The sequence below is a fragment of the Bacillus rossius genome, chromosome 1, assembly GCF_032445375.1.
Source record: "Bacillus rossius redtenbacheri isolate Brsri chromosome 1, Brsri_v3, whole genome shotgun sequence".
Taxonomy (NCBI): domain Eukaryota; kingdom Metazoa; phylum Arthropoda; class Insecta; order Phasmatodea; family Bacillidae; genus Bacillus; species Bacillus rossius.
Window position 1 is genome coordinate 319,360,554 of NC_086330.1, and position 27,741 is coordinate 319,388,294.

The window sequence follows — 27,741 nt, forward strand, 5'->3', positions numbered from 1 at the left end:
ATACAATTGATTGAAGAAATAGTAACAATTTAAAGGTATTAAATGAAATACTCTCTGATGAACCCGCTGATTGGCCCGCACCTCGGAACCCCGCCCGTTCAGTTCGGGCGCACCTGTGCTCGCCCCTCGCTGCTGGTCAGCGAGTGTCCACCGCCACGGCCGTCAGTCACTCATCCATCATCCTCCAGGCCGCGCCGCTGGCGACCCGTTCTCAAGTCCCACTTTCACTTTTCCCAAAATTTTCTCTGCAAAAAACAATAAGTTTGCTTAGGCGAACGGTTTTGTAGAAATAATATCTAATGGCTTATAAATCATATTATAATATAAGGAAAGGAAATGGATTATAACTTATAAAACAACACGACAAATAAAACAAATAATTTGAAAGGAAATGGATAAAAACTTATAAAACAAATGACTGGTTCAACTTAATTTCAAGTCCAACACTGTCTTCCGTTTTTTAAACGAGTCCGCTGTCTTACCACTGCACCATGTCCTTTCTTCCCGAGATTATTATTACCTAGCGAACAGCTTAAAAGAAACTTAATTGGAAGAAACAGATGTTACAAATATCATTAAAAAATGGATCTCGTTTATAAGGGCTATGCATAGCCTCATAAAAAATACGAACTGTCTTCGGTTTTCAAAGTAGAACAGTAAACAGTAAAGTTTTGGCGTTGCGGTATAGCATCTGTGAAATTTAAAAAAAAATCTCAACAAATGTTCTTTTATGGAACCTAAAAACATAGTCCTAACTTGTCATTAAATTTTAGCTGCTAGTTCAGTGCTATGAACGAAGCAATTATTATGCATATGTACACTATAGTTACAATTAATAAACCATTTATATAAAACCTACTCATTTTTCAGCGTCTATTTTAATTAAATCCGAGGTAGTTGTTTATTTCAAAATAAATAATTAGTGATTTTTAAACCTTGATCTTCAGATAGAGGCATGAGAGACCTCAAGGACACTCAAACGAAATATTTTAAATATTAAATAGCATTTCCGGGGCTGTTTTGCAAGTTTTAGCGAGTTTAAATAAGTGAGCATGTTTTGAATTTCTGGTTGAAAACCTACAAGGAAACACGTATCTTAAACACTAGTCATTGCCCGGAGCACTTTAAATTATGGCAAGAGCAGATTAGAAATGCAATGAAAACAAAAGTGCAATATTTTAGTTTGTGGTCGCTAATATTATTTATTTGTTTTCCTGTCAGGTATGAACCTGCGCTATAGTAATCCATCTATAATTACTAGTGATTTTAAATTTTCATTTTATCGTGGTTTAATTAACCGAGAAAGACTGAACAACGATTTCATTTCGCTTAACTTTCAGGTTTTAAGAGTGTGGAGGAATGGAAACAATTGATTTGCGAGTAGATGTGTTAAATATTCTACATTATCTCATGGTATGGGAAATAAAAATATAACACCAACCTGAACTTAAATATTGGTACGTTTACATGTTTAATAACTCAGCTTTCTGTTGTAATTTAATTCTATGGTGTTTTAGGATTAGTACTGATATATAAAATACAAATAATATTTAAAAGCAATTAAATAGAACTGAAAAAATACTTAAAATTAAATTAAATACAATCCTTTTTATTACAACGTATAAAATTTTACAACCTAGGTAGCAAGTATTTTTTTTAACGAAAAGTATGAGCTGTTGCAGTAGTTCAAGTTTCACAGCTACTCCCTATTAAGCTAATTTTCCCAGGCAATGCGGTTAAGTGTCGGTGCACGTAGAATGTAATTTATGTTTCTGTTATATACCTACATTGATGTAAGAATAAATAAAATTAATTTTTTTTTTTGCTTTACTTGTACAAGGAAAGACGTTTTAACGACAATCTCATTTTAGTAGCCTAGGCTACTGCCTACCCGATTTTTTTGAATTACTTTTTTATTTTATCTTCGATTTCGGGACGAGGTTTTCCCGTGAGATCCTCCGCGGAAAGGAAGAGGAATTTTAAAAAATCGCCATTTCCCCGCCGGAGAATGGCCGCCCTCTGGCGCGGACGGCATGAAGGAGCGGGCTGCTCTCGACCGGAAATGGAGCTGTGACTTCACCCCCGGGGCCTAATGGCCGGGGAGGCGGCGCGAGCGGTCAGGAGTCATGCCTCCTTCTTTACCCCCAACCCTTTACACCTAAAAGCGCTCTGCGGGCGAAACCCGCGGACTATTGGCCGGGTTTTTCCTGAGGTTCCCGGTGATTGGATCCTCGTCTGCCCTATTGTTGTTATTAAAGCTGTAGGTAAATTTATTCAGTTATTCCGCCGCTGTTTTTTCCCCCTTCAGAGATCTAAGTAATATTTCCCCTACTTTCCGGAAGATTTTTTTTAATTGTGTAATATTTTGTAAATAACAACAAAAAAAACAGAAAGTATTTTTTTTCCCTTTTGATATTTAAATATCGGTTAGGGAAGAGTATTGGATCCGATACAATAGTATGTAAATTTATGTAAATTCTTTCTTAAAATCTCTTTGGCACAGAGCAGGTTCCATTGTTATCACCCGTAGTCATGGTGGTTTAGTGGTGAGATGAGTTGCCTCTAACCAACTAGGATATATATATATATATATATATATATATATATATATATATATATATATCGCGGCCTTCACGTGAGCTATAGAATTTTTTTGGGTACTCCTGTCCTGTCCCCCCCAACCAAGCAACTTATTTTCTAATTGCTTCATCCACTTCTCTTAACCATCAATGTGACTTAGAACTTGAATCCAGGCATTCGTTTACCAAACTCCTTGCAAAGAGCCATTCAAATACCTCATGAATTTTCTAAAAGCTTTCATATTACGAGCATTAGGGTTCAAGAGCCAGTCCATTTGCCCGTATAAGTTACGATTGATTATAGCTTTGTATTAACGTGTATATATTGTTTTCACAGTGTAAATGGCTGAATCTCTTGTGTTTATGAATGTTTTTAGCTAATAAAATTTTTGCAAGCAAAATTTAGTTGTATAGAAATTTGAGAAGAGAATTTTTATTATTTGACTTCTAAATGGTAGGCTCACGGTTTAAAGTCATATGAAAGTGTCTAATCTAAAAGACTGAAAGCCAGTTTATTAACTTAAGTGTAGAGGCGTTCGTATCTTTGTAGATCCATCACCTTGCTGTCTTCCATTAGCAGTTCGTGCTATGTTAATAGTGGGCTGCTTGTGACGCAACTGATGATCCTATAGACCTTGGCCATTAAAGTTGTGCACTCAAAATATTAATAGTTAAATTAAATCAAAGAAGTTATTTCGCTGAAGCTTTAGCTAACAAATTACTTACTACTTACAGATAGGCGGACTTCCCTGAGAATTAAAACATGAGTCTTAGAAAACTACTGATTATTCAGTGCATTTCACAGGAATTTTAGTAAAAATTACATATTATATTATTGAAACAGTTTAACACATTTAATGTCAGACATCTGTTATTTGAATCAGTAAGTGAATGCCAAGTTGGAGAATGGAGTGTACGAGGGTAGTCTGAAAAGTTTCCAACCTCAACATGAAAATGGCAGCACTCATCAACAAAAATTAGGGAGTTTTTTTTTCCATGCTTTGGAACATAGCCTCTGAAATTTCAGCCATTTTGGACGCGCAGTTGTTTTTTTTAACAATAGTTTGCGTGAGTATCTGCAAAATAGTTGTTTATAAAGATGATGGCCTCCTCATTCGACAATTATCTCTGTCCTCCGAGCACAACTTCTAGCCTAGGGAACAAAAAAAAAACTAAATTTGGTTTAGATCTGATTAGTAAGAAGAGTGGTCAAGTAGTTCAAACCACAATTCGTAGATTTTCGCCATGGAAACTGCTGAGATGTGAGCTTGTGCATCGTCTTGGCGAGAAAAAATAATTTGTTTCTGCAAATGTAACCTTTTTCTGCAATTTGTGCCTTCAGCTTGTCAAGTAATGATGCGAAGTATTCGCCTATCATGTTTTTTTTTCTATCAAGATAATTGATTGAGAGAATTACATGACTATCCTATGAAATATTCACGGCCAAAGGAACAGTCTTCGCATTTTTTGGAGCTGATCGAAGTTTTTGGTGTCGCAAAAGTTCATCTTCTTCTAAGCTGGTACAGTCATTTTTTAATTCAACTGCCCAAAATATTACTTTGGTATATGATGGTGTAGAGTCCTAGTACGTTAATTTAGCGTATGTATATTGCCTTTCAAAAACAAATATGCAGTGACAGCTAGATACTCAATTTTCCATTGTCACAAAAACGTGCGTATCGACTCATGCAAACAATTGTAAAAAAAAAATGCACATCCAAAATGGCTGAAATTAGAGAGTACATTCAAAAGCATGAGCAAACATATTCCCCAATTTTTGTTGGCAGGTCGGAAACTTTTCAGACAACAAAAAAAAAAAAAGTTTCAGTTATGTCGTCCTGCCAATAAGAGGACGTGCTATTGCTGTATTGGTGGCTGCGAAATAAAAATAATATATATAACGGTCCTGTGTATATCTACGTAATAGTGAAAGACAGCATAGTACTTATGTCGTTAGAAATTAATTAAGTGCCAATGAGGAGAAATTACAAAGTTTCCACAAAATGTCTGAAATCTAAAATCACGCTCTCCTCCATTCGTCATCGACATCAAATAAAGAAAGAACTGAAAACTCCCCAATTATATTAATATTTATGAAAAAAATGTCACTGACTCCAACTGGTACTTAAAATTTCCAAACAATAGTGATGAACCACAATTACAATTTTCATGAAACCTTGATTGCACAACTGTGCCATATTTTGGTTACGTGTAACTCAGCTTATATTTTGATTTTTGCTTTGAATGGTTTCATGAAATTATAAAGTTACACGAAAATGGTTTCATTAAAAATGTGTTTCAGTGGTTGACACGCTTAAGGGCGCGTTATCTTGATGCTTTATAGTTCCTATAAACTTTCCGCGCTGTTCAACTGTAGTATTTTGAAGTAACTTTAAAATACATTAAACATTTATTGTTTTAGATAACTCATTGTCAAGTCACGTTCTAAGGTTTTTCAAAGTAAAAAAAAGAACTAAATGAACTATATGTCTAAATATTTCTGCTTTTTATTATGTTCTACTGAATTATTTATGATACATTAATATAACTTAAATATGTGCATCCTTATCTGTCGAGATTTATGAAACAAGGAATATTTTGAATATTTTATTACAGGAACTTTACTTTATTAAAAATTTCAGTTTAATCATGAAATTGACGATGACATTAACGTCCCGAATTATTTAAAATATATCTGAAACCGAATGACCTAATATATTTTCAAATGATTTTTGTGTAATGAAATACGCTCAGAGTATTTTAGATGTATATTGCATTCCAGAATATTGTTAATTTAATTGAAAGGTAACACCATTTTTTTATGTTTCACTATATTATAATTTTATATTGCGGTTTGGTTTTAATTTTGTAAATAGATGGTTTATTCTGAAGTTAGCAGTCAAGAAAACATTCATAATGAACATTCGCTATTTAATTGCTTGCTCACTTACTGAAATGTCATTTTTTTTTACTTTTACACTGCTGAGAGACAAACTAAAATAAGTTATGTTTATGTTAAGTATGTTTATATTATAACTATAAAAATGAATCCTTATAAGTATTTTAAATACAGATATTAATGCAATGGAACTATGTTAATGATTATTTAAGGTTCTTTATAATTTTTATAGTTTTTTATGTAGAAATAATAAATTTATACTTCTATTGTCAAAATAACTAATGGTATTAGGACTATTAGATAATATTGAGTAAAATTCGACAAAACTTTCCATTTCCTAATGCAAAATACTTATTATACTCATTTTACTAGGTCTTGGTCTGATAGTATATTAGCCATGACAATCTATAGTACTGTTATTAAAATAAATTTTTATAAATTTTATGGTATCAGCAAAGCCCCAAAAATGCCACATGACGGGAGAAGCTGAGCCTTGTAGGTCCCGTGAAGCCCTGAGAGCCACTCGCCAGCTCGACCCAGGTTCCGGACCGCCTGGGCGTATATCGCGGGGCTGTAGCTCACTCTTCCTCCCCTTAGACCACGTGACACCACCCCCTCCGCCACTCCACCACCTCACGGTTCTCTCTTGGCAGATTCAGGCAAGTCGTAAACTGCCCAGCGGTCGCCTCTTTGGTTGCTCGTGCGGGAATTGTGAACGTCGTTAAGTTCACGTTTTAGAGTTTTGCGTCGTACAACAGTACACAGAGTGGAATACGCTCCAGTTAGATACCTGTGGATTGAAAGTGATTTGCGAATTCAGAAAAACTAAACTGCCATCACCTGTTTGACCATCCTGCAAAAACAATATCTGCCGAGATAATTAACAAACCGTTCGCCTTAAATTAACCAACTTTCCAGATATAAGTATTCGTAAAACTCTGTGAATGTATTCGTATATTTACGGCTGATGATTTCACTTACGTTTTGCATGAACTCGCGTGAAACATCCTGGTTTAGCTGGCTGATTCACAGCACTGTCTTATTTATCCTTTCACGTGACTTTGCCGTGTTTACGACAGAACACATAACTCGGGTTGAATTAATTAAAGTTTCACGTCTAATCTACACCAGGGCTAATAGAAACGCTGAGGTGGTTAAGAGATGACAACTGCCAGCCAGCGGTAGAGTGGCCGTATCACATCGACCCACTCAGAAGAAGGGGAGATTCTGCATTTAAAAATCAGCCTATAGGAAAGCAAATGTGGGTAGAGTATACATAGGACTGTGAATTACTGCTGACAGAAAATGAATTCGCAATATTTCCCGGTCTCTACTCATTGTACTTGGTACGTCTAAACACTTATTTAATAAGGTCATGTTATTTCATTACTAGTGATTTGAATTTGTTTTTGTCAAATTGCTTCTCTATATTTTATCATTTTTACCAAAAAAAAATAGTGTGTTGGGATACCATTTGTAAAATTGTCATATTTTTTTACGTTAGCTAAATTTAACAGTTCTGTATGTAACTCATAAGTTAATTCAGTCCTTGTACGCAGAATATAAGTATCTGTGATTTTCCGTCATTACTAGATACCGATAACATTCGCGGTATTTATTGGTACCAGTATGAACTCCACACACTTATACACAAATAAGTTGTTCTCGATTGTCCATTGGATGCTGCCTCATTTTAGTTCCCGCCAGGATTGAATGTGATTGGGTCATACGAACATTGCAATGTTGTTTATGGCCTCTTCTTTTTTCGAGGCATTTCAAAACTTCTTATGTTACAATAAGAACGTAGTTAGTTCAAGTTTATAATGGTGGGCATTCCAACAACGCTTCAAATAATGACGCATATTTTGCAGGTCTGTAATCATTGGTGTGTGATTTATTGATGTTTGGATTTTATTTTGCGTGTGCGCTGTTTGCAAGCGCGAGAGCGTTAATGACGACACAGGTTGGCTATGAAACTTTACCCCACCCCCCTCCCAACCACCTCCCCTTTTGTGCGGTCTCACCGCTAAAGTCTCACCTCTAAGAGAATTTTAACGCCGGCAACCATACATTTTTATAGCGCAGTCGTAAAGATAAAGGCGCCGTGAATGTCACTCTCATCGTAACGATTTATTCACCGGAATCTTAGAATCTAAAAAAAACGCGTTCGTGAAAACGCCTGACGCTCTTCGGAAAAAAATTGCGATTCAGAGATGGAAAAATTTTTGTTTAGTGGCGCTTTTCGTGTAAATCACGAGCAGTGTGCAGATGGCTTGTAGACTCGTGCATCGAACAGCATATTTAAGAGACTGCTAACTTGTGTGTGTGGAATGGTGAAACCACGATGCATTAATGGAGATATCGCCCCTAAGTGCAAGGTTTTTAGATATACTTTTTATTATTTCATATCTTCGCCTCGTGGACGGTGAGGTCGTTAGAAAAGGATTCACGCAGCGAACACAGGGGGAAAAATCATGTGCTTTGGGAAACCTCCCAGCATTTGCCTCAAGTGATTACCTTATGAGATTAAGTTTTTTGGTTTTGGTTTTGGTTTTTTTAATTATTGAAATACCTCAATCTTTGTCAAATGACGAGCAGTCTTTTCCTCACAGACGCCATGATAGTCAGTGATAATATATCTCGCCTTCCGCCAACAACTAATGGGTTTCTGTTTCCGAAGGGGCCAAACTTTTTTTTTTTTTTTGCAATTAGTAAATGACGTTGGTATCAACATGGATGGTGGGACCAGTAGTGTAAACTTGGTATAGTTAAAGTTCCTTATAACACCATTGCCAGTGATTGTGAAAAGAAAATTAGTTTACCTATAAGATCCCAGACCTGACTGGTAATCTAACCCTGGGTACTTCACTCCCCAGTAAAACGTATTCAACCAATATTCAGAACACAAGTCAAGAAATAAGCAGAGAGGGAAAAATTGTTAAACACTTAGAGTAAGTAGATAAAACCTTTCAATATCGGATTATTTTTCCTTTTTTGAATTAATTTTTCAGATAAAATAATATTTCAATTATATAACTCATCTTGCCATACAAAACTCCTTAATAGTAGGTAACTGTGCCGAAGCGAAAAATATATATAATAATTTTGATGTTTTTTTTTCAGTTGTGAGAATGTTAACTTCAGCTAATTGTGATAAATTAATGACATCTTTAAATGCGTGACTTTTAATTATGTTGTTAATAAATGTAAAAAAAATTAAAAATAAATACATTGTTGAGGGAACCGACTCACTCAACAACCTATGAGTAAAAGAGCCGAGAAAAACTGTAATGAACGATTTTAGCCTACATTAAATTTTAAGTATGACTTTGTTAATATTTCAAACCGGTTCGTGTTCACCAGAATGGCCCAGTCATCAGTAGACTCGGTGTCTGGTTCGATCCGAGGCGCTGAGTGCTGCAACTCTCTTGTTCCTTGTGAGCATCTGCGAAGCGCACCCACCCTCCATTACGGCGTGTGTCGGGGTGTGTATAGTGCGGGCCTAAAGTCTCGCGAGCCCGACTGTGCGGCTGATGGAAACGTGTTGCTCGGATCGGATCGGATCGACGTAACTCAGCTAAATAGTTGGCGGAGCATGGATCGGTTACGCATCAACTGTTATAGAACCATCAGTAGTTCATAATGGCGGTACGCGTGTATCGAAGTATCGGTCGTTAGGCACTAAGTGTTTTAGCCGGAATGGCACTAGATAAAGAAAAAACATGAGTGCCTGGCTGCCACGCGCGTTACAATTGAAACTTCACAGATAAGAGGAAGATAAAATTTAAAACACGTATGGTCATGCGTTTTAAATATACCTGTATTCGCTAGTATCTGTTTGTATCTTAAATGGAATATAAGAATTAACTATTTTGTTTGTGATAGCTAAAATATGATACATAACACTATGTGACATGCATATACAAACTGTCACAATTCTAATGCTAAAACCGGATCGTACATCAGAGCTGAGATTTTATAGTTGAAAATTTTGAGTTGCCAAAGAATGAGCAAGTATGTAAACGATACAAAATTATTGAAATGTTAATCATACGCAGCTGCTGCTATCTGTAACAGGCTGTGAATATGTTTCAATTTAAACTATTTTTTTCTCTCTCCAAGACACATGCCATCAATTGATATTTGTTACATGGGTGATTCTACAATAAGGAGGTAATTTGTGCGGCAATCAGTTTAAAACAGTTTTTTTTTTATTTTGTATGTTGCTATTTTTAACAATAAATCACATCATCTTAATGTATTTTATTAAATAACATCACGATTGAATGCCTAATTAAAACACATTTTTCTGACATTTCTTACAAAGTCTAAAATAGTCTCTACCCTGGCCTGTCCCCTTGCCGGTTTCAGTTTAATTTTCAGACAATACATACGTTTTTGTATCAGATGCTAAACTAAAGTATGTTTAATAGGTATTTAAATGATTATACTTTAGTATTATTCATATGTTATAGATTAATTTTGTTTATTTTCAATAATTTTTACACTTAACTTTTGTCCCGCTTTTTTGTGTATCTACCCTGCCAAATTTCGTTCCTCTACTACAAACATAAATTCAAGACGACCATTTTGCAAATAGCGCTCAGGGACATCTATCTACGTGAAGTTGGCAATACTAATCGCGTAAGCCGTTAGAGCGTCGCCATTTATTAGTTGTTTCGACGCGACCGTGCAGTGCAGTGGTTTCGCAAGGTGGTTAAGTCTTTCCACTGGTAAGTCATAAAACTTATAATATTCATTTAATTTATTTGCATTTACTACCCTAATTTAATAATACTGTGATAGTTTAAGTGAGATATACAACTAACCCAAATAAATAAGTCTGCTTATTAAAACAATTGAATTTGTCATGAAAACGTCTCTTGCCTGCCGTATTTCCCTGTCAAGATAACTGCCAGGGGAAAGAGCCACTGACCAGGGGAGATAATATTCATCATAAGATATTTGTAAAAACTAATGCAGACAAAGCTAACTTCTATTAACGTCAGTTTTAAATGACTTAAACCTTTATGGCAATTGAAAATTGTTGTGATAAAAAAAATAAACGATGTTCTTAGTTTATATTGTTATTATATTATTGTTATTATTACAGGCTATGGCACCACGGAAACATTTAACACGTAAAGAAAGGTTACAGAAGAAAAGTAAAGCAGAGAGGCTACGATATTAAAAGATAAAAAAGTGATCAAAAAAAGTATGAATTGCAAAAGCAAAAGAAAAGAAAAAATATTTAAAAAAATAAGATGAAAGGAACCATAAAAACTGTCAAACAAATGACTCCTAGCGAGCACCGTAAGGCAAAAAAGACATGGAAAAAGAAAGCAAGAGAGCGTAGGTAACGACTTGCTCTTCAAAATATAACTTATATTCCAGCAACACCATCAATTTCAGATGTTGATCATCAGATGCCGCAAAGTAATTTCGTAGAAGAGTTATTGCCAAACTTATATCAGACCGAGCTAGAAGACAAATATATTTAATTAATAAAAAATATGAGACTATAAATAAACTAAAGACTAAATTAGCATGTTACAAAAAAAAGTTACAAAGAATTTTAAAATATGATTAAAACAGGTTCATTTAATGAACCTTATACCGAATGTGGCCGAAGCGCATAGGTATAGGCAATATGAAAATTATCCTATTTATCCAAGTCTGATTATCACTTAAAAAGCACAAGTCTTCTTAATTAGTATTAATAAAAGAATATTTTATTATTTGTTGAAGGTAAAATGGCATGTTAATTTACATATGTGTATTTTTATAAGTGAGACGTTCTTGTTTTAGAAAGAATGCTGTAATAAAATAATCTGATTAATGATTAATATTATAGTCTGATAAAAATTATAGTCTGATTATATGTCAAGAACAATGTTTAATAAAAGTTGATTTTATTGATCATATTCATTATTTTATTTTGTTTAAATCTCTCCCCTGGTGAAATAAGTATCTACCCTGATCTTGATGTCTCTTCCCTGCCTGATGTATTTACCCTGGTCTTCGAAGAAGTAATAAAATATGTATAAAGTGACTTTCCCTTACGTGAAAAGGTGCATAAACAGGATAAAAATCGTAATGTAAAGGTTATGTGAAAAAGCACCAACTTTTCTCCTTGGCCGTATTCTCTATAGGCTTGAAACCTCCTATCGTAGAACTACCCACATAGTTCAGGCATTTTAGCAAAAAATACGCAGGAATAAAAAAGAAATCACGAAAAAGCTTATTTTTGGTAGAGAAGTTTTCAGTGGTATCCTAAAGGAAATATCAAAAGTCCCCATAGCTCCGAGTTGAGCTAACGCCGCCATTTTGAAAAAATGGCGCGCAAAATGGGTTTTTAGTAAATAACTCGTTTACTATTGTTTATAGAGAATAAAAACTTTAACCAAACATAATGAACACAAAAATATCTACATAATTGATCCCTTGACGTTTTTTTATTAAATGCATACTTTAGGCGCTACAATGGAAAACATCTTTTACATAAAATTACCACTTCTTCGTGCCACAGTAAATACGTCTTCTTCGCGTGACTTACTAAACAAATGTTTCTTTTCCTGATGTTGCATACAAAATAAAAACGCTTTTTAATGCCATAATGACATTTTTAACTTTTCGCTTTTTTATGCCTTTTTTGCAGTTTCTTCCACCTGCTTCTTCTTTAACACGAGATCCATGCAGTTGTGTTGCAATTTTCACCACCAGGATCATCGATGTACTGAATTGAAACAGGAAAATATTTTTTTTCAATTCTTCGGTAGTGTTCGGGCAGGGTTCAGGACTGTTCGGGCGTGTAGCCCATGTTTCACGAAGGTAAATATTAGGGTGTGTTGAAAAGGACATGTGAATCGTAGGCGACCTTTGTTATGTCTCGGTTAGAGCGTGATAACTCAGTTCAGTGGTGTCTCGCCTCACATTCGTAAGTGCCATCTGTTAACAATCAGAAGCAAAGGGCCTACATCTTCAGTATGGATACAGTACTTTCACTTAGTGAACTTAGTAAAACAGTTCATCAAAGCTGAACGTTCAGGTGACTGGGAACTGCATCTTAAAACAGTTCATTCAATGTTCCCTTTTTTCTATGCAGCCGGACATACCGAATATGCAAAAAGCTGTCATTTGTACCTTCAAGACATGTACGGACTTGTGCGCAGGTTGCCCACAAAAGAGTACGAAGATTTTACGCGAAGAGGATTTTTCACTGTCAGAAGATCTGACAAATATTGGTCTGGTTTGTGGACAGATTTAACAATAGAACAAACACTTATGAGGATGATGAAAAGCAGAGGTGGCCTTACTCGAGGTCGTAGTATGAAAGAAAGTGTACTAGATAAGTGGATACTAGTAATACCAGCAACTTTTGAAACGTGCTCAGCCATGGAGGATTATGCTTCTGTGTATGCATCAACAGGTGAACAACATGTACAACTTAGAAGTTCGCGCATTTCAAGAGATGATGCAAACATTGGCAAAGTTCTGCGCTGGTTTGAGGTTCATCCATCATTTCCTCAAACAGATAAAATCATGTCCATTGCAACAGGACTGGTAGGTGATGGTTCTGTGAACTGTTATGATGCTTTTACGGTGGGCACAAATGCTAAAAAAGTAATTATCGGTAGCAATTTTGCTGAAGCAAAACTCAAGAGAATAAACAGCATCCGCTCTTTAGCATGCACTAACAGTTCTGTAAAAATTAGAGATGAACCAGTAAACATAACCCTTCTTTTCCAGTGTTGTTTGTGCATAGTAAATGAAGAATACGAACTTGAAGAATACTTCAGATATGAACTGTCTCCACGACCCTTATCTTTGTTCGATGGGGAAGGAATGCGTAAAACTAATAAATCTGCTCTTTATAAATTGATGAAACCCAAGAGCATGACAATTCCATTGGATGATCAAAATATATGGTATGTCGTAGATGGAGGTTTCCTTCTTCATCGTGTTTTCTGGCCTCCACAAAGTAAGTACAATGAAATTGTTGGAGCTTATTTAACTTATGTGAAGAAACATTATGGACTTCAAGTCGTGATTGTATTTGATGATTATAGTGTGAATGATGATTGTACAAAACAAGTTGAACGTAACAGGCAATATACAACCCCAAAATGTGCAGAAATTGTATTTGAAGAAACAATGGATGTCACCGTGTGTTGAGATGCATTTCTTACAAACAGTAAAAACAAACAGCGCCTTATAGCCATGCTGTCCAAAGCATTCCAGAAGACTGAGATTACTGTTGAACAGGCTCTTGACGATGCGGATTTAATGATCGTTAAAACAGCAATGGATCTTTGTGAAGAAAAGGAAGTTCAAGTTTTCATTGTGGGAGAAGATATAGATCTTTTAGTCTTAATGTTACATTATTCAGTACCAGCTGAACGTCTTACATTTGTAAAGCCTAGCAAAGGAAAGGATGAATCTGTCTTATATACACCTGAATCTTTGCAAACATGTCCTATTATTTCAAGAGAAACTATTATATTGCTACATGCATTTTCTGGTTGCGATACATCTGCATTTTTTCGCAAAGGCAAGATAACTGCATTCAAATTACTAAATAATCATGCAAAAATTAAGGAGTTTGTATCAACATTGATAAATGCAAATGCGTCGAAAGAATCAATTGGCCAAGTAGGGTCAAATTTGACACTTGCTCTGTATAAAGCACCTAAGTCTGAAACATCAGTAGATAGTTACAAATATAAATGCTTCAAGAATGGTGTTGCTCATAGCAAAAAAAAGGTAATGCTTTCGAATATTCCCCCTACCACTGCTGCTTCTCTTCAGCATTCTCTTAGAGTATACCATCAAGTGCAAATTTGGCTTGGCCACAAACTTCCTCCTACCTCATGGGGTTGGCACTACGGAAAACAGAGAGAACTTGAGCCGACAACCACATTAGAACCTCCTGCTCCTGATAAACTGCTAAACTTAATTTCTTGTAGCTGTGGTGTGGATGCAGAAAAGCAGGCATGAAATGTTCAGATATTTGCAGTTTGTGCCATGGAATGTCATGTACAAACACACCATCAATAAAAGTTGACAATGAATTTGATGACATGGACGTCACAAATGACACAAGCTCTGATGAAGATGGTAGCTAAGATATCATACCAACTCAAAAGGAAATAAGGAGAGTGAGGTATGCTCCTACAGTGTGAAAAAGTGGAATAGGCCTACTGGGGTCACCACTAAAAAAAAGCGCGCCAAATCTCTACCTCAAGGGTGGTGAGGAAATGAGAAATAAAGAGCAAACATAAATTTCTGGAAGGTACGCACCGAGCAATGAATTAAAAAGCATCAAATCTTGATAGCAAGATTTGGTGAAAGAATTTGCTACATTGAAGTCTTCAAATTGAAGAGAGATAGGAAGCGATAAAACTCAATTATCTATGTACAGTGTAAACCAAAACATGGTCTCAAACGTCAAGCAACACTTCAAACTGCAGCATAATCAACTTGTTTAGCCCGAATATGAAGCATCGAGGAAGGGTCGGTTCATTGTGAAAATTTATTTTCCACTGTAGCTTCAAAACTATGGGTTAAACGAAGAAGGTTCTAGGGAACATTTTGGTAGATTTTTGTTTATAGATTCTTTTTTGTAAAGATTATTTTTCTATAAAATTCACGGTTAATAAGTAATTAACAAAAAACGTGTTTTTAGTGCCATTTTTTTAAGATGGCGGCGTTAGCTCAACTCGGATCGCTGGGGACTTTTAGGATTCTCTTCATAACTAAATTGCAGACGTCTCCACCAAAAATCAGCTTTTTCGTAATTTCTTTTTTTAAAAAAACTAAAATGCCTGGACTAACATATTTTAGACTCTCTAACTCCGTTACCTACTCACTTCCATAACCTTGTGTTTATAATATTTCTCTACCGGCTATTAAAAAAATATTCACTTCAAAATTGATTCGTCCAAGGATATTTTTTAACATTCTGTACTACTCCCCCCCCCCCCCCCCCCTCCAGCTTAGATACGTATCCCTTTCCTTAATTCCAGTTCCTCAGCTGCCCCTCCCCCCCCAACCCGGGAGGGTTGCCCTCAGCTCGCAAGACGTTTCGCCTGCACTATACGCCTACTCCCTCGATTTCGGAGGCAGCCGAAGGCAAGAGAAGTTCGCCGCCCAAACCCCCCTTCACACCGCGGAATGAGATGGCGGTAGCGGCGTACGCGCGGCCGTATAAGTTATTCAGGACACACACACACACGCGCGCGCGCAAAGGACGTGACGAAACTTTCCCTGAACTCGTGTACACCACACGTGATGATGAACTTGGAACTTGTTAGGCATCGCGTTCCCTCGTAATGCAGTGCTTTGCATTTTCGCGAGATTGTGGCGCTCGTGTGCAGAGTTTTAATTTTTGTGCACGTCGAAACAGGAAACTGATTCAATTGAGCAAGAAGAGAAGCGTTCTTTTTTTTTAATTTTTTATGTGTAAGCATCCTAGCTCTCGGTATACGGTATTTGGTAGGAGTAATTGCGTGAATGGAACGTAAGCCGCATGGAACGGAAATGTGTCCCTAAACACGGTGCCGAAGTCGTCAAGATGGCGGACCCAAGTGTAGCAACATAAACATAAATTCCTTCGTAAACATTAGGGGACATTCCATGCGCAATAATGTGTCAAATGAAACTTTATGAATATACTTGGTAAACTAAAATAGTTTTAGTAAAAAGTAATCACAATTCTTAAAATATGTAAAAAAAAAGCTGGTATTACAATGTTGGTAATACGTGCTCTATTTCCAAAGCCCCATAAGTCTCGGTAGCGAAGTGGTAGAGAGCGCACGATTTATAACTTCATAGGATAATTGTTGACCTGGTGCAAACCTCGTCACTGAAAAAAAAAAATTGTAAATTGCTTTTATGTACCTACAGATTACGGGATTATTCAAATTGTGCTTAAAGCAAATATGTATTAGTTTTACCTTTCATTTGTTTTATTATTGCCATAATATTATTAAATACATAGATCAATCAGTTGTTTTGGTTATTTCATATTAGGTAGGCTTGTAAGCTTTATTTTTTCTTAAAATAAAATCAAATTATATGTTTACAAGTAATTTGCATAAAAATTTTACTTTCTAACTAAAACTTTATATAAACGCCACACACGTTACCCTAAATTAAAATGTGAGATGGTTTTCCTTCACTTTAGATTTAAGTTGCCAACTTAGTTATATTTTTGTAAGTGAAGTGTAGAAGATTAAATATTAAAAAAATAATTCATCAGGTTACATCATTTTTAAAATGAACTACGGCAATTTTCATGTGTTTGCAGTATTACGGTTAACTGAACAGCAAAATGTTTATCCATCCCCGTTGTGCTTGCTTTGGTCGGCAACTGCGTTGGCTGGGTTTCTGTTACCATTCTAGTGTTCGTGTGTATGGTGTAACGAATTCTTTCTTCTATTTTGCTAAACAAACTTTTATGCCTACTTTTATACCCATGGGTATAATAAAATGTTTAGCCGAGATTGGGCATTGTGTGGGGTGGGCTTAGTGGTTTTATGAGTTTTAACAAGACAGGTAATATTTCAATAATATTCCTTATCATAAGTTAAAAGCTGTGGTTTCGTTTTTTTATGTCATTTTCCTTTTTCTCGCAGCCGTTTCTAGATGTTTAAAATTTCCGTCTGCTAATAAAATGTTTCGATGTTTCGTGCTGTCATCTGTAAGTGATAGTGGCAAACCACGTTTACGATTCAGGCAGTGAATTCTAGTCGTGGGTGTAGAAAGTTCGTGTGTGATTCGCTTCCAGGAATTTTGGTACTTGAAGAAATATATTATGCAAATATTTATCACGCTCGGCGTTAAACAGCGCGACGCAATGCCATGTGCTTTTTCTAAGGCTGAGTTTATAAACTAAGCCAGAAACACAAGAAAATTAAAACGCAAAATATTCAGCAACAAAATTTTAGAGTACCAGTTTATATAATACGCAAGTATCAATAACGCAACGAAAGTATTCTTCATCCTGAAACTTTCTTGTGTTTTGGCTTGGGTTTTCAACGGCCATGTTGGAAGAGAAGTGTTCCGAAAACTTTTAAGAACGCATACATTATATGCATAGAAGGCTACGATGCGGTTTTTATTATAAACGTTAGAAATATTTTGATAATTTTCGTACAAGGGAAAGAAAATAAGACGCTCGGCATAATTTTTTTTTAAAAATAATTCTATGTTAAATTTCGTGTCCGAGTTTCATAAGTTTGTTTTCAAAATTAGAACGCATGAATTTTCTCATTACCGAGGTTAGATGTTTACACATCTCTGGCGACTACTGAAACACTCGTTCACTTTTTAAATGTAAGCGTGGTTTGTGCATGCGTGCCGTTATACCTCCGAAACCCTTGGGGGGTTATATGGTATGGAAGCCCTCCATCCCACATCCATGAAGATGGTTTCTGTTTGGAACTGCCGGGGTTAGGTTTGAATATATGGGTGTCAAAAGAGGGCATCGTACCAATGGACTTGTTAATGGAAAGTCAGTGAAGCAGCTCTTAATCAAATGCAGAATTGTCCATAATGTTCTAGATCGCTATAGAATCTTCCTAAAGATTCGATAACGTGTTAGAATGTTCTAACATGTTGCAGAATGTTGTAGAATGTTCCAGAATGTTATAGAATCATTGTAAAAGTTTCAAAATTTATTAGATTGTTCCAGAATGCTATAGGATTTTCTAAAATGTTACAGAAGATTCTGGACCTTCGAAGGTACTTCCAAATCTGCTTTGATAGGAGCTGGCTGGCTTTGTCCGAGCGAAGCGAGGGTAACTCCGACTAGTTAAAGGAACCAACGACTTTTTAGTTTGGGGTTTGCATTCAGAAACTTTTATTATTTAACCACTTGCGAATCTTTTCGAATTTTGTTATCATTACTTTGCAATTTGGAATTATTAAAAAATATTTTATTTAAATATTTAATTTGACAATATATGTGACACAATTATAATCGCTTTATGATATGGCTGCAAGTGCTACAATAATTTATTAAGCCATTTTTAAAAGTATTGAATAAAATAAAATATAACAGTAAAATTATGAATTATTTTTTAAAATTATAGTTTAAGATTTTTTTGGATTATCGTGCAGTGAGGAGCTTCTCAATAAACTCAAAGTGATTTATTAATGCTGCCATTCCAACCTGACGAATATAACTTGATGATTAGATATGAAGCAGAAACTCGATCTTGATTCTACGCGAACAAAATGGTGTGTACAGCTTGTTTATTTATGTAATTTGTCATGGATAATTTTTACTTAATATGTTTTTTACTGCCGCAGAATTTTTTATTGTATATATTATTATTTTTTTAAGAAAGTATCTGTGTCAGTTCTGCCGGTACGAGAAGAAAAATAAAACGCTTTATGCCTTTACACTCTTCACTTTTGGTATTTTAATGAAGACCTCGCGAGTAAAAAAGCAACCACCAATAATCTTATGAATTGTGGCCACAATAAAGTTGATTTTTAGAAAATTTGTTAGAAAACATCTGCTGTAAAGCTTTATCCTTTTGAATTTTTTTTATAATACCTAAACGAAACTACGGGTAGCCTGTGTACACTACACACGATCGACACCTTAAACTGTGATCTCGTTGTTATGAGGGGGCTGTCACTATTATTATTCAAGTAAGCACACGTTGTGGAGCGTGCATGAATCTTGGCAAACACGTATGGTTGTGCGCATGGTTTCCCCGGAGTGGGGGGGGGGGGGGGAAATAGGGGGCGGGATAACGTTTATCATTCCCACATTCACAGTTACGATTTTGCAAGCCAAGCGGGACCTACTGTTTGGTTCCAGGGGGACCCGGGCTACGTGTTTGCAGCTTGCGTGCTGGGTGTTGGAGCACGCGGCGGTAAACAAGCTGGTGTAAACGCGCGAGGGGGTCGGCCGGCGATCCGACGTGAAATAACGCGTGCTGGTCGCGTGACGCGTCGCGGGTCGCGAGGCTGAGCCAAGCGCCCGACGCGACTGAAGGGTATTCGTGGCCGGCGGGGAGGCGTCGCGTGCGAGCGCCGATAGCTGTGGGCCCCCGTCAGTCTCCTGCACTCGTCTGCAACCCTGCTGCAGTTGCTGTTAACTACCCCCACACCGCTTGTTCGCCGCTCTGTTGGGAAATATGGAAGACCGGTTAAGCAAAAAAAAAAATCAGTCGGAGAACAGGATGGTACCAGATCTGGAAAAACAGAATGGAGAATTTATGCACGACGTCTGAGCAAAGGGGGAAAAAAATTTCTGGACAAAGAAAGAAGAAAGAAGTCAAGTAAAATTATCAAGCTAATATCATAGAACTGAAACCTAAGATGCGCTCCTCTCAGCCACCGGAATGAAAGCCCATAAGATTAATGATACATGATATTAAATGATTACATAAATGAAGATAAAGAACCTGCCATTTTAAACCCATGTTATACCCTCAACAGTTATCAGATATAGCAAGTGACATTCAAGGAACATCAAGGAATGCCATCTAGATTAGATTAATGAACATTGTTAGAAACTTATTAAGTTATCATCAAACACACCCTTCTTTCTTGTTCGCGTCTGTTTGTAACTGAAAACTATACACCTTCAAAATTTGCGTTATCATTTTGGGGCTGAAATGCATTCCATCATACACTTCAACTGGTGCTAATTTAACTAGGGGTAGTTTTGACACGCCCCGAAGGACAAGAAACCAATAAAAACATTTTAAAAATTCAAATGACCCAATCACACGCAATTCAGCCAGAAAGTAAAATGTTGCAGCAGCTATTGGTCCAATAGACCCTTTCTTGTAGCGTAGCCTACGTGTTTGTGCCGTTCATTTTTCTACCAAAAAATAACGGTAAATGTGCTGGTTTCTACTGATCACATAACTATGAATAATGCTGTGAGGAGTGGTAGTTCGCTTCAGAAACTAAAGAACTCAGAGCGAGTGCCCAGCCTTTCTCCAAAACGCGCAGGGCAATTCCAATCGCCTACCAAAAGCTTACATATACATCAAAAAGACTTTGAAAGCCCAAATGATTTACTAAATATTCAAATAACAAACGCATTAAGACCTTGTCCTGGATCCACCAAAGATTTTACACAAATAAATACCTAACATCCGCTTCACATTAATTACCCAATATAAAAAACTAATTACTAAGAAAAACGTGTAGGCCTAACATATCTAAATTATAATTAAATACAATGAACGTTGCATTGTTTCAAAAACATTGTGTACTACGCATAGATTGTGCAACCAGTGACTTAAGTTTTTTTTAAAGCAAAAATGAGTCCAAGCTAGTTCGTTGATAATCGTTATTATTGCAGGCCTAAACGAAAGTTATAGTAACTAATATCCGCTGTGTAGTGGATGTTACAAAATGCAGCGAGTAATCTGCAACATGGCGAACCAACTCCTATGTCTCGTAGGGAGTGGTTATGCGCAGCTATCAGCCTCATCGTTTATTGAAGTTCTCAGAGTATCCAGTACGTGAATAAAGTATAAGTTCAGAGTTACCAATAATCATTCGATCACAGCTCACTAATTAAGTACAATACTGCAGGGTGTAATTGCGCGCGGTAAAACAGCCTAGACCCGTGGCCATTGTAATGGTTCCCTGGGCGTAAATGTCTGGTCACAAGTATACAGCACACAAACAATAGCAATTTGCAGCCAAGTTCAAACTTAAACAGCTCAACCCGCACGGAAAATCTCATAGGGATCTATAGTGCGTTCCCTCTCAGTGCGTGTCGACACCACAGTTAACCGCAAAAAAAAAAATCAGAGCATTGCTCAGAAACCTTTCATGTCTAGCTGTAGATAAAACTTCTGCACGAGACACTCTGACACAGTTCTCACGAGTGTAGTTGAAGCGTGTCCAAATAAGATGTAGCAGTTAAGGAGAGCTGCCGTATAGAAAACTGCACATAGCACAAGGCTCCTCCGATGGAGGTGTCTCGAAAAGTGGGGAGCATATAAGGCGCCACAGTTCAGCACAGCTGTGAGTGACCTTGCGGCACGAAAAGTTCGTTACAGCTGAAAAGTTTTAATAGGAACCGGAGGGGGTGAACACTGATTCGGTAAATCTTTAGGTCGATTCAAAATCGCTCTCCCATTCACTTCATCACCGCCAGGCTACAACAGGCGAGAAATTTGAGGGCGTCGACATTTGACTAGCACGCTCGTGGGCCGCACAGGCTGGAGACAGGCGGACCTGGGCAGAACCCGGAGACTGTTGCGCAGACAGGTCGCAGCAAGCCCGGCTCAGTTTCTCGGGGGTTCCGCCTCTGGCCGCTCACAGCTCGCAGCGCGGCGCGCGCTCCCAGCGCCTCAAGCTTCGCTGTGATTTCGACTTGCGCGAGCGAGGAAACGCCGCCATTTCCAAAGCGCACTAATTATGCGCAACACAGTAATTACGGTACCATCAATGTTTTGCAAAGAAAATTAACTATTAACTGTGAAGCCCCCGACATATTGGATTTTCCCATCTGTGTTTTTCCTTAACTGTAATTTTGAACCATTTATCCGAATTTTTTTGGCATGTCAGTCTCATCTCCCCAGGCTCTCTATACCTTGCTGCAACCACGTGTTTACCAACAGAATCTAGTCGGTAAGTGCAGCGGGGAACTAATTTATTATTACACGCGGACGACTACAGTGTCGTAACAATCACACCAGTTCCACAACGTGTTGACTTCAACACGTAGCCAAAGCTAAGTCCTATGCCATGTCGACTCAAAACATTTAGCACGATTGCAAGCGCTATCAAAATATTTGAGATTGCAGGATGGCAAGGCATAATCTCCCTTAAACAAAATTGGTTAAGCAAATTAAGATATTTAAGCAAAATAATTAAGCAATAAAATAATAGAATTAGGCAACCAGATAAATTACAAAATCAGTTAAATACAAGGAAAAAAAGTTATTGAAGGTAGGTTGGAGAACACTATTCAGCTGACTATGTAGTAGTTTCTCTGAAGATCCAGCTGTCTGGAGCAACAGGAAAAATAATTTTGGTTACTTTGAGTGTATACTTCGTCGTAAAGTCTGTAAATGTATTCTGATGTATAGCAGAGTAGAGGGCAACAAATTCTGGCCTGGCGCTGGACTAATGCAGCGAAAACAACCGGGCACGCGTGAACCAAGCGGCACTGAAACCACCGGTACTCTGTTTCATTTCTTCCCTTTGATTTTACGAAGAAGATTCGTTACAAAATCTCTTGGGATCTTCGTAAACTTGCCAGTAACTTATTAAATTGGGAAGTAAAGATTTGCCAGTACAGTACTTTGAACACAAAACTCTCATGAATCATCCAACTATGAATTCGGAATAAAGCGTGATTTAAAGAATAAATATCTGTCTTATAACTAATTTATTATATCTGATATAATAATCTATATATAAAAGATATAAATAATGTAATAATTAAAAATTATAATGTATCTATAATATATCTACAATAATGTATTTTATTTATGATTCGATAATAATAATTCTTAATATAACCTCCAATTTAATAAGATATAATATCTAATATATTTAATAATATTTAATATCTAATCAAAAAAATAGATATCTGTAATTACGAAGAATACATTTTTGAATATATTCTGTAATGTCTAACTGTAACGGTCCTTGTGAGTACGTAACAACGGGCGATCCGGCACCAGGGGTGTGATTGCGTGCGTATGGGGGAAGAGCTCTGGGGGAGGAGAGGGTTGGGACTTGCATTCACGCGAAGTGAAGGGCCTTTACCGAATTCCCCTTCTCCCATCCACGGGTCGGGTGAGGGGGGGGGGGGGAAGTCCGGAAACATCCTGCAGTAATAAATGATAAGACGTAATGCAAATGTTAAACCGGCGGTAACGGACCATAATGCGCGCGCGTGAATTATTAACGGGGCGGCTCTCTGCTGGCATGACGTCGCTTCTGGACTTCCCCCCCCCCTTCCATTTCCCCGTGGTCATGGCACACACGGGAATGGTTACGGGTTAATTGAGCACTTTTAAAAATAACTATTCCTTTATAATAAGCTACGCAGAGTTATGCAATATGCAATTTCATGCTAAGCACACGCCAAATGTTGACTGCGAAAACTCCTGCAAATGTAAAGTCCTAAAGCTATCGCCGTGTTTCGAAGTGCATTCTCGCTGGATTTCCGTGCGGTTTCAAGGTGACCTTGTGCACGCCGGCGTGGTGTGTGTGATTTCTGAGTAGCTGTAGAACCCCTCGTCCAATTTAAATGTCCAATCAAAACCAAGAAAAATACAAGCCTAGTCTTCATTTAAATTTGAAGTAGAAACACGTCACTTCCCCTGTGCACTGTTTCAATCTTTAATCGTAAATTGACGAAGATTTTTGATCAGAAACTATCTAGAGAACGTTAATTATATATTTTCTGCATGAACTCGATGGAATCATTTTGAGTTACAAACGTATCCTCAAAAATTGATTTAAGCTCTAGAAAAACTCTATTTGGCCTTCGACGGCCATATTCGCCCTGTTAACAACTGAACATATAAGTCGAAATCACGTGTAGTTTCTACGAAGATACCGTTATCTAGAACTTCGAAGAACCTTCGTTTATTTCGATGAAAAGTCCGTAAATTTACTGTGTTCTCTAACAGTGTGAAACACTAAAATTTTAACTTTTTTGTTTTTCTTATGCTTTTCATATAGGCCTATCATTTTAAGCATAGAATATAAATAGTTTTTTACACACAGAATATTCTCAAAAAACTAATTAGCGTTTTATATGTATTTTGGTTTTTCGTTATAAGTAATAATACTATTCAGGGTGGAAAGTCTGTACATCGGATAAAATTATGAAAAAATAATTTCTAAACGGCTATTTATATTATACAGAACTCTAAAACATAGTTTTTAAATTTTTGTCTGTTTGTATGTTTTTTTCTGTATTTTTATTCCGGAATCACTACTAAACTGATTTTGAGAAAACTTTATTGTTAGAGTTTTAGCAAACCATAAACACTAAGCCTGATGTAATTGAAAAATTCCGCCCCTTCAAGTGTGGTTTGAAAATAATTAATCATCTCTCTGAAATAAATCGAAAAAAAATATGTAGTATAAATAATAAACAAACCAAACTACTAAATTCTTTTTTCCTTAAAAATTATGCTAAATTCCAAACCTATCATGTGTAAAAGGGGTAAGATTAATTTTAATAATAAAATGAATACATTATTTCATAATCTGATCGAATTGGAGGTTAGAAACTCAGATTAAACGTCAAGAATATAGACTTTAATTTTTTAGTTTTTTTTCGAAATTTGATCATTAAAGTGGTAAAAAGGGATAAGTTTTGTTTTATTATTTAAAAAAAACATACCAAGAAGCAAAATAAGCGAGGAGTAAGCAACTGAGCAAGAATAAAGCATATACTAAGTTACCTTGCATGTTTTGATATTTTCTCGAGATTTTCCGCAAAGAGGGTGAAAAAAGGGTAAGTTAGGTATTACGGTAAAAAATTAAAACTAAGTGAGAGAGAGGTAAGACGCTGAGCATTAATAACATACATAATGGGTAACGTATCATTTATTATCTTTTACCGAAATTCTACCGCAAAGGGGGTAAAAAGTGTGTAAATTAATTTCCTATAATAATAATACTTATCTCAGAAACAAAAAAATAAGCAAGAGTAACGAAAACAAACATGAATAATTTACAAATTTTTTACTCTGGAATTCTTTCACATAGAGCGTTAAAAACGGAAAATTTTGGTTTTATAATAAGAAATGAAATCTCTGAAACAGTTCAAGTAGTATGTAAGAAACTGAGCACAGATAATTTAAATGAGTTACGTAATGTTTTTTTTTTTGTTTTTTTAAGTTATTCCAAACTACAGAGATGGTGCAAATGAGTGTAAGCTAAGTTTTTCTCAAAATAAAATATTTATCTGTAACAAACAAAGCAAGCGATTATAAACTAAGCGAAAATAACCTATAATAAGTTTATAGCGTGTTTTTACAATGTCTGTTTATTTTCACTTCAAAGGGGGCGAAAAGGCTTTAGTTTATTTTTTATTTTTAAAATAAATATCATCTAAACTTATCTGGCGTAAGTTAAAGTATTCAGTATGATTTATAAAAATACTAAACAGATATAATATTAATAGTTTCCGAATTTTTTTCCCCGTTAAGGGCACGAAGTTGTAAATATGGTTTAGTTATACATGAGAAAATAATGTAAACTTATATATTTAAAGGAATTTATGATATTGTTTTCTGAAACAACCTGTTTTGTTGTAACAAAAGTGAGTATTGTTTTAGAAAGCAAAAATTATATGAAATCCACTTAATATGTATATTGTATATTTATTATAAATGTAAGTTTTGTGCAAAAAATTTGGTTTTTACACCTAATGTAGTAAAAATGGGATCATTTCGGTTTAATTGTTAAGGATTTCGCCGTGTTTACTATAGAAAAAACTCTGAATGTTCACATAGGCACCTTTTAAGGAACAGAGAATGAGGGGTGAAAATTTCTTGAGTTTTGTTTTATTAATACTAAACACAACTACAATTTACTGACACATACGATAAAAAGTTTAATACTCGTATTATGCATTTCAAATAATAATGCGATTGTATTTAAAAATCTTAAAATAGTGTAGGTATCTGTAACAAGGTGATATACATCTAGAATTTTTGACTATATATTAAATTATTTACTTGGTTTTTATTATCAAAAATTCCTGTAAATTATTTTGAGAAAAATTTTAAGTTAAATATAAAATTATTATTTATGCTTTATTGTCTGTTTGTATGAAGACCTTTCAACGTGAACTAAAGGGAAAAAATATATATATATGAATGTGATGAACTTCATAAATGGACACTAGTCATGTTCCATTATAAATGAATATTTGTGAACGTGTCGTGGCATTTAAGTACAGGGATGAGTTCTGAACGGTTTCCCTGGAAAAAGCAGTTTTAACCACATCAGGCATACATAAAACCACAATGTAATATCAGAATGGTCTCGAGGACTTCAATGTAATTTTCTTTTTCCTAGTTTGGTTTTGAGTAGGCTATACAAATGTTTACTTTGCTAGACAGAAGTAAAGCCAAAAAAAAAAAAAATCAATTTTATTTTCATAACAATCTCGCTAAGAAAACAATTGCGGAGAGTTTTCCATCGTTGCATGTCAACATGGAACTTTCCGGTTATTTACATAAAATGTTCTCATTATATGAGTAAACAAATAACCTTGGTTGTTAGCATTCGTGCATGAACGTGAGGCTCCGCTTGAAGTTGGAATTTGGTTTATTTTGCTTGAAGAATAGCGGGAACACTCCTCGCTTGTTTGTTGTTGACCCTCACGTCCTGCGTTTGCCATTCGCAGCCTTTCACGCGCCCACGTCCGAGAATTAACGGTCACGTAATGGAATATACTTCACCTCGTGTGTGCACGCAAGCGGTCAGCTTCGCACAGCGTAGTTTAATTATTTGAAGGCTATTGGTGGCGGGCGCTAATTACCAAGTATGTTGTTCTACGATGGCACGAATGAGAAACGGAAAAGGATTGAAGGCTTTCATTCTTCGTCATAAACTACATTCAGCGTTTAATAATTCGCCTACTTTATTTTTCTATGACCAACATCTTAGTTCTCTGTATACGGCATTTGGTTGGAGTAATTTCGTGAATGGAACAGAAGTCGCTTGACACAGAAATGTATAACAACGGTTGCGTATATATTTATCACGCTCGGAATTATTTTGAAGTTATCTACATTAAATTTTGAGTCCGATTTTCGTATTATAAGCGTATTTGCAACATGAAAACACCTTAATTTGCTCGTTACCGAGGTTAGATGTTATACATCACTGACGAGTACCGGAAGACTACCTCGCATTTTCTTTAGGCTTTCATGAATTACGTTTTTATCGTTTTAAAACGTTGTTAACATAACTATTAAACAAAAATTGTTGTGAACATCGGGTCACATAAATTCCAGCAATTAAATTTAAATGGTTATTTTAGTATTAGCATTGACTGTTCGTGAAGAGTGGGATCCGAAGCACATGAAACCTTCTCGGTGCTCACCACTCTTAGACGATGCTGGAAGTTGGGCTTGAGAAACCACAGTTCCAGTCTTGTTCGTCACATGGCGGTACCGACGACACATACTCAGTTACAGAAAATCCTTTTAGTGTTGGTAAAAACCCAGGAGTAAAGCGAAATGTGTTAAATGGTTACCCTTAAAGTAAAGTGTACGACAAGACAACCTTAAG

At 36.1% G+C, this 27,741-nt stretch overlaps 1 protein-coding gene across 2 annotated transcripts in view; it reads left to right on the forward strand.

The window, feature by feature from the left end:
- The window catches only part of LOC134527956 (uncharacterized), a 1,033,783-nt gene that overhangs the window by 1,004,910 nt on the left and 1,132 nt on the right, over positions 1-27,741 (forward strand). The gene's annotated exons all lie outside the window — the stretch shown is intronic.